At 46.9% G+C, this 15,589-nt stretch overlaps 1 long non-coding RNA gene and 3 other non-coding genes across 4 annotated transcripts; 1 reads left to right on the top strand and 3 right to left on the bottom strand.

The window, feature by feature from the left end:
• Positions 1-6,912: 6,912 nt before the first annotated feature.
• LOC117878842 lies at positions 6,913-11,065 on the bottom strand. The gene is made up of 2 exons (XR_004646111.1): positions 8,503-11,065; positions 6,913-7,450 (listed from the first exon to the last, which is right to left on the bottom strand). It is a non-coding gene; the product is annotated as an uncharacterized LOC117878842 (long non-coding RNA).
• A 2,487-nt stretch (positions 11,066-13,552) lies between these two features.
• TRNAW-CCA lies at positions 13,553-13,624 on the bottom strand. Its single transcript has one exon. It is a non-coding gene; the product is annotated as a tRNA-Trp (tRNA).
• A 717-nt stretch (positions 13,625-14,341) lies between these two features.
• Positions 14,342-14,413, top strand: TRNAD-GUC. Its single transcript has one exon. It is a non-coding gene; the product is annotated as a tRNA-Asp (tRNA).
• Positions 14,414-14,592: 179 nt separating this feature from the next.
• TRNAD-GUC lies at positions 14,593-14,664 on the bottom strand. The gene has a single exon. It is a non-coding gene; the product is annotated as a tRNA-Asp (tRNA).
• Between the last annotated feature and the right edge of the window lie 925 nt (positions 14,665-15,589).

Here is a 15,589-nt window from a genome sequence, read left to right as displayed (position 1 = left end):
GCGAGGGCTCCACCAGCAGTAGTGCTTTGCGCGCAGAGTAGTAACGCAGTTTAAATTCGGCTCAGGCGGGAGAGGCGCTGGCGTTATGCCGTCTCCCTCCCCCAGGCGGGGAGGTGCCATGGTCTAGACGCCTCCCCCAGGAGAGGCGCTCCCGCCGCCGCTAACCCCCCGCCCATACGCAGAGGAGGTCGAGGTCTTTGCAGCTGCAGAAGGGCAGGGGCGAGACCCTCTGGCTGGGGAGGAATTGCCCGACTCTTCTGTGGTCGCTGTCTGGGAGAGGAGCACAGGGGGTTTTGCTGCCAGTGTTTCAGTGAGACATTTAAGAACCTCCTAGAGCCCGGCTGAAGTCTCCCATTGGTCGCGTGGGGCCGCGGCAGGTCGTCTGAAGCCAGCCCCAGTGGCGCGATCAGCCCTACACAGCACCGCTTGTCCCATGTGTGTCCTTTGCTTTTCAAAACTGTCACTTTCAGAGGCATTGTGAAGTGCCTCCTCACACGCGGGCCTGGCCTTCCTGGATTCTTCAGGAAACATCTTTGATCTGGGCACCGAGCGGGCGGAGGAGATAAAATCCAGCCAAGACATTGCCCTTGCCATTAAAAGCTGTGAATAGTATTGTAGTGAGTCGGTGTGGCTCCCCTCCTGTCCAGAAGAGGGAGCCCACGTGCCGGCACCAGAGTGGGTGGGACCACCACCCCCTGTCCCCGCCCCCCGGAAGTCAAGGGGCGGGACAGGAAGTATAAAGGCCGGCCGCCAGAGCTCAGTCGGCGGCCAGCCACCACAGGGAGCAGACGTGCGGCCGGGAGCTCCCGGCCAGGAGACCGTCGAAGACCCTAGCTGGCCTGAGCTACCCCGGGCCCGCTACGAGGAGGGGCCGCCGGAGCCCGTTCACGCCCGCTACTGGGAGAATCCCTGGGAGCCTCACCCCACCAACCCCGAGGGTGAGACTGTACCCGAACCCCTCCGCCCCTGCTGCTACCCAGAGGAGCCGCCTGAGGACCGTTGGCCTGACTTCCCGGCAGAGCTACCGGACCTGCCACCGAGCCCCGGCCCAGAGGAGCCCATGCAGGTGGACTGGCCTGAGCCCGGCGCGACGAGCGAGGTAGGATCTGAGGGGGATCACGGAAGTGGCCCGGGGATAGCCGACCCCGGTCCGGCTGCAACTGAATGTGAGCCTATGTCAGTGTGTTGCGGTCTGGATACCCCACTGACCAGCAGCGGCAGCAACCGCTGTTAGGGCCCCGGGCTGGAACGCAGTGGAGTGGGTGGGCCTGCGTTCCCCCCTGCCACCCCCACTCACGGGTGGCAGGCATCCCCCTCACCCGACACTCGGCTACAGCAAGCCTAGGCGTGCCTTGCGTGGGCTTTGAACTATTTGCTCGCTCAGCCCCTGTAAACAAGGGCCTGAGCTTACCTGTGTTGGCCCGCCCTGATCCAGGGCCTGGCCTCTGAACTATTTGCTCGCTCAGCCCCTGCAAACAAGGGCCTGAGCTTACCTGTGTTGGCCCGCCCTGATCCAGGGCCTGGCCTCTGAACTAGTTGCTCGCTCAGCCCCTGCAAACAAGGGCCTGAGCTTAACTGTGTTGGCCCCGCCCTGATCCAGGGCCGGGGCTTTGAACTGTTTCCTCGCTCAGCCCCTGCAAACCCGGGCCTGAGCCAACCGTGTTTGCCCCGCCCTGATCCAGGGCCTGGGCTTTGAACTCTTTGCTCGCTCAGCCCCTGCAGTCAAGGGCCTGAGCTTTAACTGTGGCTGCTCCGACTCTGCACTAAAGAGCCGGAGTTCCGGGACTAACTGACTACTTGTTCCCACAGCAGTGAGTCGGTGTGGCTCCCCTCCTGTCCAGAAGGGTCGAGCCCCGGCTAGGACCTACTACAAGTATATAAAAAGTAAAGAAAGAAATCCCTTCTAGTGTATTGCAAAGCTTGAAAGGGACATTGCTCATTACTTGAGTTCCAATACCACAACTTCCCCAGGCGCATGCCCATGGGGAATAGGCTGCAGGATTGGGACCTTAGATTGCAAGGTCCCTGGGGCAGTGAACCCTGAGCTCCATGCAACTGGCCCTATATCAGACCCCACTGGCTTCAAGGGAATGAGGGTGGGGCCACAGCCTGGGCTAGGGGCGGCTGCCTGTGATGAAAATTAAATTCGATTTTTTTACAGCTTTTTCCAAAATTGCACTTCCCAGAACTAGTGAGGGCTGCTGCACTCTGGTGAATTCATTCCCAAGGTGACAGGCAATTTTTAGGCCCCTAATCTTTCTCTGGGGTTCTCCAGTGCTGTCAGTTTTAAATTGCAGTTGAGGCTCCTTAGAAACCTGTGTATAGATTTCTGAATCAGAAACTGTTCATGATTCCTCCCCACATAGCAACAGCTACTTCGAGCGCAGAGCTGACCAGCTAAGGACTCCCTTTACAGAAGGAGTTTTGACTGCCCCATACACCATCACAGCTCCACCCCGGAACAGATTTTCTGCCATTGGTGAATCAGTGTTGTGCCAGATGAAGTCCATGCTGAAGCTAGCTTGGGAACTTCAGTTACCTTGCAGTGCAAATAACCATTAATGAACTATGATTGTGTGCCTTCATTCTTAATAATTTCACATCTATTGAAGAAAGAGTGTCACAGAGCAAGTACGATTACAGTATTAAGGTCAGTTTGTAAGAGAATTAATTTGAATTGTGGATGGAGACTGTTTTTCCTTATTGACAGCATTTTAAGCAAGTATTTCTAAACAAAGGTATATTGACCACTGTCATCCATTTCCATCTTTGTATGAAACAAATCATTATTAAACCTCACCCAAGGTTCATACGGATTTGATAGCACATAATGGGTTCTTGGAAATGCTTAAGAAAAACAGAATCCCTGCCCCAATTTAAAATTAATAATTTAAAATGTAAATAGTATCTTTCATCTAGAACAACCTCAAAGTGCTTCAAAAACTGCAAGCATACATAAACACAGCACTATTGACTTACATCTAACTCTTAGATAAGAAGGCAGCAGCAGAGCAAAACAGCATACTGCACAAAAGCTGTGTCGGAAAACTAGTTCTGGTCTTACACACTAGTGTAAACCAGGAATAATTCAACTGATGTCAACAGAGTTACACTACTTAAAACAGGGGTTCTCAAACTGGGGGTTGGGACCCCTCGGGGTCACAAGGTTATTACACGGGGGGACGTGAGCTGTCAGCCTCCACCACAAACCCTGCTTTCTCTCCCTCCAGCATATATAATGGTGGTAGATATATAAAAAAGTGTTTTTAATTTATAAGGGGGGGGAGGGTTGCACTCAAATGCTTGCTATGTGAAAGGGGTCACCAGTACAAAAGTTTGAGAACCACTGACTTAAAAGCTTGCAAGGAGAGAATGGTCTTTGGAAAATGTTGATCAAAGCCATCAGTGAAAACCCCTTCATCTTACAAAAAGTGCCATTGATACTATTGAAAGTCTGTGCAAACAATAACATGATTTCTGTATTTAAGATCTCTAGTTAGGTTTCCCCTGCTGCCCCTTAGCAGGATTAAGCTGCTTCTCAAACTAGACTGTGCATATTTTCATAATATGATTGGTTCTCTCTTTTCTGTGTGTGCTTCCTCCAACAGTGAAATAGTTCAAAATGTTGGCACTTGTAATTGTTATACTTCCATGTTAACATAGTATTGTGGTCAATAAGCAAACTTCACACCTCTCAAGGCTATTATTACAGACTATCTGCAGACTCAGGTCTTGTCTACACTGCTCCACAGTTTGGACTATGGGCTATGAACAGCAGTGAGCACCACAGTGCTGTATTGTAACTCCTCCATGTGGATGAAGAGCACTACATTATTGCGCACTAGGACCTGTCTAGTTCACGCCCACAGCATTCACACAGGGGAGTTACAGCGCAACGCTTTGGTGTGCATTGCTATTCATACCCGGGACCTGCAGTGGCAGTGTAGAGATAGACTATGGTAGACATCACTGCATTGGGTCACACTCAATTTACAATTTGAAGGTTATTTCCCCAACCATATGAACTAGAGGCTAAGGGATTGCCAGCACAAAACATTTTTTTCCCAAGGTATATCTATGCCTCAGAGACAGTAGCTACTCTGGCATTATCCCATAGCATAGATGCAGCTTACACCGACAGGACATTGTTTTTTTCCATTGGTGTAGGAACATCACCTCCCCAGATTATGGTAATTATGTCAAAAGAAACGTAGACTTTTCACACCACTGAATAATGTTGCTATGTTGACCTAACTTTTAAGTGTAGACTAGTACACTATAATTATACCAGTCAGACTGGTATAATTATACCAGTATGGTTAAACCACTATAGTTATACTGGTATAATTCCCCCACGCAGGGACTCATCCCTGGTTTACACTTAAAATTTAGATCGACCTAGACACATCACTCAGGGGTATGAAAAATTCAGACCCCTGAGTGCCATATTTAAGTCAATTTAACCACCAGTGTAGACATCTAGACTGATAGAAAAATTCCTCTGCTGCTCGGGTAGGTGGATTACCTATCTCAAAGGAAAAACTTCTGTGCTGCTGTAGTGCCTACAGACATGCCTTTTATTCTGGGATAAGAGTGGCTTTATTGGTTTAGCTTAAACTACTTAGAAGGCAATATAAGCTAAATTGGAAAAGGGTACTCTTCTACTGCAATAAGAGTGTCCACATGGGGTGTTATCCAGGTATAACTATGGCACTTTAAATCACATTCTAATGCATACCAGTAAAACTTCCTCATGTAGACAAGTCCTTAGGGCCAGATTCTTGGCCCCTGAGGTGCACCTTGTACAGGGGAATCCCTGGATGGCATGAAGATGGTATAGCCAGCTCTACATCTCCTAGGTGTAATGGGTGTTTAGAGGCATGCCAGGGATAGGGAAAGAGTAGTAGGTGATATGTCCAGAATCTCCTGCTTCTACTATAATTTATACTGGAGGCCTTGAAGGCCTGTGGCTACTTCTGGGATTAAAGATCAGGTCCACCTGAGGATCTGGCCCTTATTTTTTTTAAATGAGAGCTTAGATTCTGGAGTACCAGACAGTAGCTAGAAAAACATATCAAGTCACTACAAGCCAGCCCAAATGGCCCCCTGCTTCCAATGTTTTTATAGGAAAAAACTGCCAGCATGGTTTATTAGCTAACTTGTATCTTATAGAGTATTGAATGCAAAGCTATTGGCTGGTGACACCTTTTGTGAAGCATTACGTTATTTGAAATTAAGGCTAAATTTGTATCTATCAGTGAGTTCTGTTTTTCAAGGGCTAAATCAGTAATAATCACATTCTCCACTGTCTCTACCTGAGAGACAGGTAGTTGTATTTTACTTATTGTCAAGATATATGCTAACGAGAAGAGGAAAACAGAAGAGAGGGATACAAGTGTGAGATTATGTCCATTTTCAACTGCTGAAAAATTACTGTAAGCCTGCCTAAAAATGTGAAATATGTTGAAAGCAAAAGCCAAAAATACTTTCTGTACAGGACCCTTCCAAATTACCAGAATTCCTCAGCTTTCCAGAAAGTGAGAAGAGATTTCCAGTCAAAGACTTTTCTTTGATGCGAGGGGCCGAGGCTGACTAGCTTTTGAATAATCTCAAATCTTGAGTTTAGTGGGAGCTTCCTCTGCTTTATTGATGACCCTTGTTCTATAACATTGTGAATAAAACAAAAAGTACATTTCATGTAGCATTGTAATGTAAGATTTTTACTTTCTCAGTTTGTGTATTAAAAGATGATTCAGAATGCATTTCCAATGGAGATTTTTGGATGATGATTTAATCTGTTAGAAATTTTAAAGGTATTTTTTCATATTTAACTCTAAGTGCAAAGTAAAGATAACAATAAATGCAGAAGAGCTCTGTATAAAATAGAAAGCTTGTCTGTCTCACCAACAGAAGGGTCCAAAAAAAAGATATTACCTCACCCACCATGTCTTACTGATGAGAAAAGCATTTAACAGGGAGCTTCAAATTTAAATGTTAAGAATGTGATTTTTTAAAAAAACACCTTGATTTATAAGATTTAGCTATTAAAATGGAAATCCCTTTATCTAAAACACAACTTTAAAAAACATAAAATTGAATTTTAATTTAATCCAGGTGCATGACAAAGTTTGGCAAAGAAAATAAAGGTATTTACTAAGTCTGCAACAGAAGGTGGGAATTGCTATTATAAATAAGAGAAACAGTTGCCTAATCATAATTGTACACTGCAATTATACTTAGTTAAATCACATTGCTTTTCCATGTTCTTGAGTGAATGAAAGAGAAAAAATGAAAAAATTACTTGTACATAATTCTAGTTTTCTCATCAGAAGGTTCATTTTTTAATACACTTGAAATTGAATTTGCAAAATCATACGAAAGAAACATATCTCACTGTAGTGGGCCAAATTCATCTCTGGTGTAACTCCATTAATTAAAACAGAGTTACTCCACGGCTGAATTTGCCTAATCTGTTTTACTCAAGCATAAAAATTCCCAAATGATGATTTACTCGTATGGAAAAAAAAATCACAATTGAATTGTATTAATATTTTAAACTTTTTGCTACTGGCATTTTGACAGACACAGCCTAAGCGAATGAGGACTGAAAATAGAAGTATCAGTTCCTACTTTGAGTGAACTGACAGTTCGAAATTATGTAAAAAATGGTTACTTTATAGTTTTCCATGCTGAATCATTTCCAGATGTGAGTTTAAACTTGATAATATACAAACAGTAACTCAGAAATTCTAGTCACCATCCATAAAACTACTATTGTAAGCTTAAAGGGTCATTTCTTAGATTTTTTTTCCAGCTTAGAGAAATATTTTTCTCCATAGTAATATAACAAAAATGTATACAATAAGCTTTTCAGGTTGATAGCTATAATACACTAACCCCTCCATTCTTAGGACACATGTTTAGATCTGGTCACAAGTGACATGTGCTTTGTGGTTTCACCTTAGTTCCTAGGGGATGTTTGTCTACATCATAGCTACATCGTAGTCTGGCACAATATGCAGTTTCCGTTCCAGAGAAGCTATGGACTAGTATCAGTTAGTTCAGAGGACTTGCTCACACTATGCCAACCTCCAATTAGTTCTAGTCATCTCTCACTTTCATAAATGTTTGCAAATTCATTCCATATACCATTTTATAAAAAAGATTATCTATAATTGTTTTGTGAAGATGTACATGTGTACTAGAATTTCAGTGTTTCTCAGCAACTGGTCTGTAGACTAGTGACGGTCCCTGAGATCTCCCTGACAGTTTAGGAAGGCAGCAAGCCAGTCCCTTATATCAAAAAGGTTGAGAAACACTGTACTCGATCTCCATTCAAGTGTGTGTTCCCAGCACAAGAGCAGACAGAAACTTCTTTAGTTTAATGTTCCAAAGCTGTTGGCTACAGCAGGGGGATATAGCCACCATAAGTGTTCCCAAGCAACAGTTCCTATATAAGCAAGAGTTTTAATGTTATGAAATTTGGGGAAGAGTAACAGAATTACAGACCCCTAACCTCAGAAGAGGTGAGTGTAAGGGCTCTGTTCTAAATGGCAGTATATCTTCAGAGAATAACAATTACAAGCACACAATTATCTCTTCTTCAAAGATACAACATATGCTGTGGGATGTCTCTATTCTTGGAGAATCTAAAGCTAATGCCAATAGGTCAACCTTGATTTTTGCCATGGGGCTGAGTCCAAGCAATAATCCTTTGTAAATGTTTTCAAAAGAGTTGTGTGTGGCCACCTTATAAAGCTCCTGGCGCCCCATTCTCCCACTTCAGTGTGAGTTTGTCATAACCTTTTGAAGGAGAGTAGGCCCTCTAGATGTCAACTGACTGCATGTTAGCTACAGAAGTATGTATCCCTTGGACTGAATGTGCCTTGACATGGCCATGAAGTTGCAGGCCTGGCAAGGTACAGCTAGGGGTGCCAACTTTCTACTCACACAAAACTGAACACCCTTGCCCTGCCCCCTGCCCTGCTCATTTCCAAGGCCCCGCCCCAACCATTCTCCAAGGCCCCGCCCCCTCTCACTCCATCCCCCCTCCCTCTGTCGCTCACTCTCCACATCCTCACTAGCTCATTTTCACTGGACTGAGGCAGGGGGTTAGGGTGCAGGAGGGGGTGAGGGCTCCGGCTGAGGATGCAGGCTCTGGGGTGGGGCCAGGGATGAGAGGTTTGGGGTTCAGACTGGGGGGGGGGTAGAGCTGAGGGGTTTAGAGTATGGGAGGGGACTATGGGCTGAGGCACATGGTTGCGGTGTGGGAGGGGGTATGGCTCTGGCCTGGGGGTGCAGGTTCCAGGGTAGGGCCAGAAATGAGGGATTCGGGGTGCAGGAGGGGGCTCTGGGCTGGAGCAGGGGGTTGGGTGCAGGCGGGGGTGAAGGCTCTGGCTGGGGGTGCGGGATCTGGTGTGGGGCCAGGAATGAGGGATTTGGGGTCCAGGGTGGGGCAGGGGTTTGGGGTGTGGAAGGGGGCAAGCTCTGGGTGGTTCTTACCTCAGGCAGCTCCCGGAAGCAGCAGCATGTCCCCCCTCTGGCTCGTACGTGGAAGCATGGCCAGGCAGCTCTGTGCGCTATCCCATCTGCATGCGCCACCCCCGGAGCTCCCATTGGCCACAGTTCCCGGCCAATGGGAGCTGCAGAGCTGGCGCTTGGGGTACTTCTAACAGCCTGGTCAGCAATGCTGACCGGAGCCACCAGGTCCCTTTACGACCGGGTGTTCTGGTCGAAAACCGGACACCTGGCAACCCTAGGAACAGCAGTGAGAGATATAGACAGATAGCTTTTTAGACATGGTTCTTTTGGAGACAGAATCTATTGTATTGTTAAGGGAACACAAAGCTGGATAGACTTTCCATGACTATTAGTCTAATCCAGGTAAAAGCTTAGAAGCCTAGGGAAAGTCAAAAGTCTGAATTTGTAAAGAAGGGTCTCACTGGCATGAAGAAGGCAGACAAATTGGTTGACAGATTTAGGTAGATTTAATCTTTTTTTTTTTTTTTTTTAGATTTAAGAAGCATGCCAGTTGTCTCTGCCTCCGGGCAGATGCACTTACAATCACATTTTTAAAATTATACTGCCTTTGCCAACAATTAACTGTAAAAAGGCCACTCCCCAAATTTTCTTGTACCACAATGAGACATATAAGCTCATATGGAACAACCCAAGCCAATTACATAATATAATGCTGTGTTGTTAAAATGTCAATCTCTTTGAAAAACTTGCAACCCCCTGAAAATGTAACCCCTGTAATAGCCAGTGAATGACTCTCCAGTACATGTAATGGAGGGCACCTAGCAGAAGATAATAATGCTTGCAGCAGCAGCAGCAGCACTTTAATGTGCCTTGTGTGGTCGTGGTGCAGTGCTGGGAGAGAGCCCTCCTAGCGCTCTAAAAAAACCACCTCAATAAGGGGCACTGTTTATACTGGCGCTATACAGCGCTGCAACTTGCTGCGCTCAGGAGGGTCTTTTTTCACACCCCTGAGTGAGAAAGTTGCAGCGCTGTTAATTGCCAGTGTAGACAAGCCCTAAGCTATCAGGAGGGTGTTAGAGGGATACATGCCAATTTGGCTGTTCCCTATATCCATCTCCTTTTCACTGACAGAGTGAATGCTTGGAAGATGAAACAGAAGGACTTTCTCAGGACTGATGTTGATGGGAAGCTTCTAGCAGAATATGCACCTAATTTGATTTTCCTCTTTATGTTTCTGGAGTAGATTTCCAGGTCTTTAATGTTTAGGAGAAGAAAAGAGAATTATTTTCAAAGCAAGACACACAGAACATTGCTAATTTCAGTAACTTAATTTCTATGATACCACCTGACTGATGTAGATCTAAAACTCACCTAAACCTCTTATCTCATTCTTTTCTGTCATTGTTTAAATGGTACTAAACAATTTTCTCTATACCTAAGGGCTTGTCTACACTTACATTTTATAGTGCTCTAACTTGCTGGCTCAGGGGGGTGAAAAATCACCCCCCCGAGCACAGCAAGTCTGAGCGCTTTAAAGCGCTAGCGTAGACAGACTCCGAGCACTGGGAGGCTTGTGGAGGTGGATTACCAGGAGCACTGGGAGAGCTCTCTCCGACCACATTCGCACTCCCGCAACAGTGCTTTGAAGTTTCCAGTGTAGCCATGCCCTAAGCCTGAAACCTTATTCTTATTTTTGACACCTCTTTCTCCTTCCTCAACATCCAGGCTGTCACCAAATCTTGTAATTTCCTCCTTTATAACTTCATTAAATGCTATCCTTTCTATCCCAGTTGTTAAAATCTTAGTTCTTGTCTTGATCATCTCATGTCTTGGCTACTGTAACTTTCTCCTTCATAGACTTCTTGCCTTTGGCATCTCCCACTCCAATCTGTCCAAAGGCTGCTTTGAAATCATCTGCCTGTCATACCCCTCTAATGTTATCAATGCCTGAAATGCCTTTGTTGACTTTCTCCTTTCACTCCAAATTCAATCTTCTTTTGTTCATCTTCAAGACTCTTTACAACACAGTTCCCTTCCTACATATTTGCTCTCATTTACGCCTCCCCCCCACGCCCAGCCCTTAAAACTCCCTTGGTCTTTGCTTCCCTTCTTCTTTTATGCCACTTTCTGAAGTTGAAACAGCCTCCTGCTTCCTGTGTGCGAAGCTCCCTTCCTCTCTTCTTACAAACAAATCCCTTTACAAATTGTAAACAAAAATCACTCTTTTTACCTACCCTGCTAGCTCTTTCTTGAGAATATCTCCTCACTTTCATGTGTGCGTACTGGTGTCTTTATATAATATTTATCTAATTTAAATGGTAAAATCTTTGGCACAAGGACTAAGTAAAAAACCACTCTTATACATTCTATAAATAAAGAAATAGTAACAATTTTATCTGATGGGATCTTTACTATTATATTAGTGCAGCAATAATGATTCACTATGGCCCTGAGTCGGCTAAGCACTTTTTCTTAAGCACAAGTAGTTCCATTGAAGCTAAATAGTGATGAACTCATGTGCTTGGTTAAGCATAAACAACGAGGAGTCCTTGTGACACCTTAGAGACTAACAAATTTATTTGGAAATAAGTTTTCGTGGGCTAGACCCCACTTCATCGGATGCATGAAGTGAAAAACACAGGAGCATGTATAAATACATGAAAGGATGGGGGTGCTTTACCAAGTGTGAGGTCAGTCTAACAAGATAAATCAATTAACAGCAGGATACCAAGGGAGGAAAAATAATTTTTGAAGTGGTAAGAGAATGGCCCATTACAGACAGTTGACAAGAAGGTGTGAGTAACAGTAGGGAGAAAGCAACAGAGGGTCCTGTGGCACCTTTAAGACTAACAGAAGTATTGGAGCATGCATAAGCTTTCGTGGGTGAATGCCCACTTCATCAGACGCAAGAGTAGGGAGAAATGAGTATTGGGGAAATTAAGTTTAGGTTTTGTAATGACCCAACCACTCCCAGTCTTTATTCAGACCTAATCTGATGGTATCCAGTTTGCAAATTAATTCCAGTTCTGCAGCTTCACCTTGGAGTCTGTTTTTGAAGTTTTTGTTGTTGAAGAATTGCCACTTAAATAACTATGCACTGAAGTGCTTTGCTAAATCAGGGCCTATATTTCTTCCATTCTAATTGATTTAGAAAACAAATTAACTCTATGATTTGGCCAATCTGATGCATGAAACCTGAAAGACTATACAATTAACTAGTATCAGACTGTCAGATGTTAGATATGTTTTAAAGTATTGATAAGTGAAAAGTGGTCAGTCAACTTGCAGTGTTTCGCTGTAGGATTCTATTTTCATACTAAACATATAAAGAGACACTTTTAAATCCAGGAATTTAAATGACTCAATCATGTATGTACATTTCGTTTTCTTTTCACATAATAATCAGTCCAAGGAATGTTTTCTTCCTTATGGATAAAAAGTAAAAACTGTAGAAATAATGTAAAATCAGAATGTTGACTCACAGATACTCTACACCCAAGACAATTTATTTTGGGGCTCAAGGATAGGGCTCCGTGTTTGTCACGGAGGTCACGGATTCCGTGACTTTCTGCAACCTCCGTGACTTCTGTGGCGGCCAGTGTGGCTGACCCCAGGGCTGCCCAAGCAACTGGCTACAGGGCCAGCTGTTCAGGTTGACCTGGGGTCAGCCACACCGGCCACTGCTGAAGCAGCTCCACAGCCATCCCTGCAGGTAGCCGCACCAGCCGCGGTGGAGTGGCCCCAGGGCCAGACACACCAGCCACTGCTCGGGTGGCCCCGGGGACTGCCCGAGCCGTGACCAGTGAGGCTGGCCCCAGGGACTACCTGAGTAGCCGCTGTCAGTGGCCCCCAGCATTGGTCCCTGGGTGGCTGGAGCAGCCACTCCTCAGAGGTCCCCAGCAGCTCCCCACAGCAGCAGCCTCCCCAGACCTGCCCCACCTCCTCCCAGTAGTGGTCCCCTCCCCCAAGATTTAATCAGGGGTATAAGTCATGGATAGGTCACGGGCTGTGATTTTTTGTTTATTGCCCATGACCTGTCCATGACTTTTACCAAAAATACCCAGGACTAAATCATAGTCTTACTCATGGATGAGTATATTCTGCAGTATAATAACTGCATGGCATCACGATTTGGTCAGAACAATTTTTATTTATTGTCAGGCAAAACCTTTAAGATACCGGAGAGGCTAGATACATCTCCAGGCTTGGACGCCCAAAGAGTATGTCTTTGCTCCCTACGTTTACAAGGTCAGTGCCTCAAAGTTATTATTTTTGCAGTTCGCAGTATTCAGGTACCATTCATAATTTTAATGGACAAAGCCAGCTAACCAAACCAAACCAAACCATGCTTAAGTGGTGGCTGAGACGTGGCCTGCTAAAACACCCTTCTCCGGAAAATGTAGTTTTACCAGGAAATAGTGATTCTTCCTCAGCTAGTGTCCCTATGGCTGCTGCACTCTAAGTGTCTTTGCATCCCCAATCTGAGGGCCCGGGATGTGGCTACACCTACAGTGGAGCACTCATAGGGGGACACACCTTGAAAAACCATTGTTACTGTGCCAGGTGAGTAACCTTTTCATAGAATATAGAATATCAGGGCTGGAAGGGACCTCAGGAGATCATCTAGTCCAACCCCCTTCTTCTTCGAGTTGTGTCTCTATATGGGTGCTCCACTGTAGGTTTATCCATGCACCTCAGATCGGTGCACGCAGTCGCAGACACCTCTTTCTCACACTCAAATCTTCCTTGACTCCTCACTAACGCACCCTTGGGTCCCCCAGCAGGGAGGTGCGTGAATGCGAGATAGCTGCGAACTGTGATTGATGTGAGACGGGGGAAAGGAAATGGGGGTTTTGAGGTTTCCTTTTATTGAAAAACAAAAAATCCTTCTCCCCAGTTTCTTGTCACAGAAATGCTGAAAGCACGTCTCCTGCTCTGGGACGCTCCCCGTTTTGTAGCTGTGTCCCCGCCCACAGCACCGCTAATGGGCAGTGAGCAGATCAGGGCGAAGGACTGGGAGGCAGCGGGCGTTATGCAGGGCAGCCGGTTGAAGAACCAAAAGAACTTCACTTGACCCCGACGTGATTCGAACACGCAGCCTTCTGATCTGGAGTCAGACGCGCTACCGTTGCGCCACGAGGTCCTGCTGGGCAGTGCGGCGCCCAGCGTTAGAAATCACCAACCGCCACAACCTAACGGCTGCTCCCGTGCAACTTCGCTGAGTCCCAACTGGCGGAGGCGAAGGGGGCTGGGGACACGGCCCGACAGTGACGGGCTCTGTCCTGCGCGCCCTGACCGTGGCAGGGAACTCCTCCCGCTCCCGGCTCTGACCCGCGGGAGCCTCGCGGCCAGGGCTCCTAACGGCCCCTTCCCCCCAGCCTGGCCCGGTCAGGCACCTCCCCCGCGCACGGAATCTCGGCCACCCCGTTCCCCCCCACGTGGCGGGGCAGCCACCACTGGCCTCAGAGCGAGCGGGAAGAGCCCGGCAGCCTCCCCGAGCAGCCCGCCCAGCCCCCACTGCGCGGCAGCCCCCGCCCCCAGAGAACAACACCCCCCACTCCCAGCCCCCCACCTATCCCTGGCAGCAACTCACGCGCCACCCCGTGCCCCCCATGGCTCCACTTCCGCTCGCTCCCCGCACTCTCTGGACTCCCATGAAGTCCCCAGTACCTCTCCGGGTTAATCTCCTGCCTCTCCAAGCCCAGCGCCCTCACCCGCTCCGTCCGTAGCGGCGCCCGGAAGGCTCCCGCTCACTTTTGCGCTCAGCACCGCCCTGCCAACCCCTGCAGGGTTACAAACGATCGCGGGTTCTGTTCCATCAGCTACAAGTGAGGGCATCTTCGAGCTGTTGTCACGCAGCTCCTCGTTAGTATAGTGGTAAGTATCCCCGCCTGTCACGCGGGAGACCGGGGTTCGATTCCCCGACGGGGAGGCATTAATTTTTTGAAACGTTCTCTGTTGAGCATTTTTTTTTTTTAAATAAACCAGAACATTAAAGAATTAAAGCATGTTTAAAATGTGAAAGAAATTAACGTTTCTAGTTAGGAACGACATTTTGGTTTTTGTTACCTTAAATAAATAAAATAGTACAGGAATAAAAGGTACATTTGCCTCCCCGTCGGGGAATTGAACCCCGGTCTCCCGCGTGACAGGCGGGGATACTAACCACTATACTAACGAGGAATTGGCTGGTAGTGAATCCCGCAAGAAGGCTATTTCACATCACTTAGTGAGAGTGTTGTAAGGCCTGTTAAAGTCAATGGTGAGATTCATAGTGACTCCACTGGAATTTGGATCAGATCTTTAATACACAGTCACCTATCTGATCCCTCTGAGTGAAAGAATTTGCAGAAGATGGTGCAGCCTTTTCTCCATCAGACTTTATTATCCCTTCCCAGCCAGCTGCCTAACTAGGAAAACCACAAGGAAAAAATGGCTGTTCCACACTCAGGGGGAACAGTGAGGTTAATCGCAGACAGGAGCATCGCCAGCTTTTCTGACGCGCTAGGTGGCGGAAGGTCCCGCCCCATGATGCCGCCCCCCACAGAGATGGCAGAAGGTCCCGCTGCCGAAATACTGCCGCGGTCGCCGCACCCCAAATTGTAGCGCCCTAGTCGACCGCCTAGGTCGCCTAATGGGTTGCGCCGGCCCTGATCGCAGAGAGGGCAAGGCGTGTGGCTGGCAAACCACGTAAAATCCAACAAGGATTTTTAGGGCATCTCGTCCTGCCCCAATCTAGTCGAGGAGTCTGATGGCACCTTAAAGACTAACAGATTTATTTGGGCATAAGCTTTCGTGGGTAAAAAAAAACCCTCTTCTTCAGCTGCATGGAGTGAAAATTATAGATACAGGCATAAATATACTGGCACATGAAGAGAAGGGAGTTACCTTACAAGTGGAGAACCAGTGGACAAGACCAATTCAGTCAGGGTGGATGTGGTCCACTCCCAATAACTGACGAGGAGGTGTCAATACCAAGGGCTTTCTGCGCATTGCATCTGTCCCTCGCCACACTGTCCTGTGTGTTGCTTCCAGCCCCCGCAGCCTGCTTGGTTTTGTGGCCACGCTGGTCCTGCACCCAGGAGCACTCGAACCAGCAGATCAGTGC

The sequence above is a fragment of the Trachemys scripta genome, chromosome 1 (genome assembly GCF_013100865.1).
Source record: "Trachemys scripta elegans isolate TJP31775 chromosome 1, CAS_Tse_1.0, whole genome shotgun sequence".
NCBI classification, from domain to species: Eukaryota; Metazoa; Chordata; order Testudines; family Emydidae; genus Trachemys; species Trachemys scripta.
Note: the sequence above shows the minus strand (reverse complement) of the source record. Positions and strands in the feature narration are given on the sequence as shown.